Source organism: Amphimedon queenslandica, unplaced genomic scaffold, assembly GCF_000090795.2.
Source record: "Amphimedon queenslandica unplaced genomic scaffold, v1.1 AMPQUscaffold_13317, whole genome shotgun sequence".
Classification (NCBI taxonomy): Eukaryota; Metazoa; Porifera; class Demospongiae; order Haplosclerida; family Niphatidae; genus Amphimedon; species Amphimedon queenslandica.
In genome coordinates this window covers 105,479-109,606 of record NW_003546447.1, presented here as the reverse complement: position 1 = coordinate 109,606, position 4,128 = coordinate 105,479, and positions in this window count along the sequence as shown.

Here is a 4,128-nt window from a genome sequence, read left to right as displayed (position 1 = left end):
TACAGGATTAGCTACTGCAATGAAGACAAAGAACATATCCCCAATATAATCAGCTGATAAAGGAAGATCATAAAATATATAAAGAAAGTATTCAATAAGACCAGGTATGTAGCATATCCCATAAACTATTAACTTACAGGAAAATACTCCAAAGTGTTTCCTTGATGAATAGACACTCTCTCCTGATATCAGTGATTGGTCAGTAGTATAGCTACATGTAGCACACAGTGTCCACATTGAAGTCACTACTATCATTCAAATTATGATGAATGCTGCCACTGTAAGAAGGTATACTTCATTCCAGCTCCATGAAATTATAGTGCAAGAATTAGGATCATACTCTCGTTTGAATGTAAAGAACGGAAGGATAGCAGACAATAACCAGATAGCAATGGTGAGGGTTAGTACTACCCAGGGTCTCATGAACCGCTTGTGAAGATGAGGTTTGACAATAAAGAGAAACCGGTCAAACGATATAGCAGCTAGTGTTATGGTGATAACAGCTATTATGTACCAGTATAAGTAAGAAACAAAGGCACATGTTGCTGTTTTCTCCTCATCTGTACTACCAAAGATCCACTCACCAGCAGCTAATGCAATGATAGTGAAAGGAAGGTACAGTAGATTTAATACAAGAGTAACAAGATGTGCCAGTATGAGAGAAGTGAAGAATATTGTTGATGGTTGTTTCCAGGACTTCCTTTGATAGAGTGTGATACACCATTAGCTATCAGAGCTAGTATCATCTCAACAGTAAGAACTGCTGCTACTGCTGGAGTGTTGAAAAGACCAGTATAAGAAAAATTGCCCTCCATTGCTAATTGCAAATTTAATTTTAAGGAACTTACATGTAGTTTAAAACCACACTTCATATAGACAATAGTGCACATCATTCATTCTTTGCCAAAATCAATTTGTATGCTTAATGGACCACTACATGTAAATTAATGACTACAAAATTAGTAAACTAATTAGTAACTATAATGTATATTCGTGGCATGAGAACATACATTAATAACATGTAACAGCAGATTATTACCCATGTACATGTATATATCATACCACATTTCAATTGACAAATCAGGACGCTCAACAAGTGGTTACTAACATATCATACGACACACATGTACATGTACATTTACATGTAAATGTATTATCAATACTTACCCATTTTACTAAAGAAAGCATACAGGACTCCCATGAGGTCCCCAAGGGTTAAATTATAATCAGCGACCACACCCTTTATCTGATGGAACTCGGCCAGGTGAGTTGCATCAAGTGTCTCGTTACAAAAATACGATCAATTGAAAAATATTTGACAGGAATGAACTCATTCTAAAAAATTAAAAGGGTAAAGGATAAAAATTATACAGCAAGAAAAAAAATAAGTGAAATTAGTCACATGTCAAGAAAAATATTTGTCACTTTATTTCAACATAGTAGGTGATAAAAGTCACACCTGCTGTTATAATATAAAATGGTTGATTTTGGGTGATGGTAATTTTCATATAGCAATGTGGCATACTAAATTTAGAATTGCTAATATTTCCTTTTTCCCTAATAATATATTGGGATAAATAGGCAGCACATGAAATTTTCCAACACCTAAATTTTCTATTCTGTATTTTATAACCACTGAAAGTAACCAGATTTACGGTATATCAAACTACATATATATATACAGTACACAAGCATACACTTGTACATACATGTATGTGTGTAGCAGGTTATTTTGGAGGGACAAAAGTTTGGCAAATTTCTAAAATGGACTAAGATGGACACCTATGGGCCAGCCAACACTGTCCTTTAAATATTATTAAAAATCAACACAAACAAGAACATAAAAATAAAAAAACAAGATTGAGTAGGATTCTAGAGCAAATTTGTAAAAAAAGTAATGGAAACAAGAACGAGTAGGATTCCGAACGACCAACAAAAATATGAAATGAAAATCCTACTTTTATAACACAAAATCTATTCTACATTGCACTTTTAATGCTATTATTTAAGAATTATGGATCACCCTGCAATGTCTCAGTTATGGTATATGCCCATGTACAATAATTGGCCACCATGTTTTACATCAAGCAGCATGTGTTTTCTGTGTCCTGGAGATCCTAGTCACTACACTTTGAAGAAAGCCCACCTAGGAAGTATAGTGCAATACTTTTGTTGTAAGAGCCTGCTTTCCTTTTTGGGCTGCAACGGAGACTCAAAAGCTTATCAATCTGGCTCTCCCAGACTTCTTAAGTCTTCAAAATATCTTGCTATAGTAAAGAACAGTTGATACAAAGAATCTCATCATACTGAGTTGAGAAAAACAAAATTTTTTGGCAAAAATGCTCTACTTTGCACATCAGCCATTGGAACTATGCATAACTTTGACGTAACACATGGCGGATGAAAACCTGTTCGGTATTATTTCTTTGTATATAGAATAGATATACGGTATCACAAACTAATTCTCGCTCAAAGGGGTCTATACCTGTAGCCAGAAAATGCAAGGTCATAATTAGTCGTCCTCCAGGTGATATGGCTTGACTCATTACTGAATCTCTATATGTAATTTTGGGAGTGACAACACATAGCAGCTCTTCAAATGTGGCAGCATTCATCCTAATGAAGCTCTAATAGCTGGAGGCATCCATTAGCTCAAGTTCCTTAGCAAATGTTTATATGCGTCTTGAACATCACGATTCAGAATCCACTTGCGTGTCCATACTACACATCTGTTTTTCTTCTTCAGTTCTCTTTTGCATCTTTCTCAAAACTGTAACTAACAAAACAGCTGAAGCAGCCAGTAATCTACTTTTAGCTGCCATTTTTTAACAAACACACCACTGAAACACCCATATCACACACCAATATCTATACATTACCTTCAAACTGGTGCCTTGTGTATAGAGCTGTTGCACGGATGTAATCAATGGGGTAGGCGGAGCTTCCTGTCAGCCATCTTGAGTGGCAAGAATGTACACACAATGAATGGAGAAATGGAAACAAACTGCGATTTTTCATCAAAGAGATATCATACTTCGCTGCAGAATATTATAGAGACTTCTTTACTCAATATCTTCATCTCCTACTTTGCATTAGCCTGGAATGTCAACTGCAGAATTTATTCAAATTTTTTCTCCATTCCCCCATTCATTCTTGGCCTTCTTGCCACCCAACATGGCGGACAATTTAGCTCAATTTTAGCCACACCCTGACGTTGATTAGTTCCGTGCAACAGCTCTATGATGGTTATTGCTCACAGCAATATTGTATGTAATTTTTGCTGGCAATACATTGCTTGCAACGCATTAAGAGTTACACACAAAAAAATTAATAACAAAATTAAACAAAAGTAGATACATACTCCACACTCTACAGCAAATTATATATGTACTATAAATGATTAACATCAGCAAACAGCATGTATACATGAACAGCAAACACAAGTAAAGAGAAGAGGACAGCGTGAGACTAGAACACTCTTAATCTCAGGCCTGAAGTATGACTGGATAATAGAACTGGCTATTGTAACAAAGAAAAAAACAATGCGGCTTATAATAAAAAACTCATATGGTAAAAAAATGAAGATCCGTAGAAGGAAGCCTAAAGCTGCTACTAAATAACCTGTTCCATGGATGATTAACATGCTTCCAAATATTCCAAAGAGTCTCTTCTTCTTTGAGGCATACACACTCTCTCCTGCTATCACTGACTGAGCTTTGAAGTAGCTTCTAGTGAAACAAAAGGTCCAAAGAGAAGTGATGAATATTGTTCCAACAACAAGGAAGATTGTAACAAGAATTACAACAAAGGCTGCAAGGTCAACACCAATTAGAGTACAATAACCTAATTCATCACTATAGCTGTAGTGTCCAATATCGATGAATGGCCCAGCACCTATCACAGCAGATAGTATCCATATAGCAATGGTGAGGGTCAGTGCTACCCAGGGTCTCATGAACCGCTTGTGAAGATGTGGTTTGACAATAAAGAGAAACCGATCAAATGATATAGCAGCTAGTGTGACTGATAATACACATAATACAGACCAGAGCATCCAGGCAGCAAAGGTACATGTCCCTCTCTTCTCCTCATTTGTACTACCAAAGATCCACTCACCAGCAGTTAATG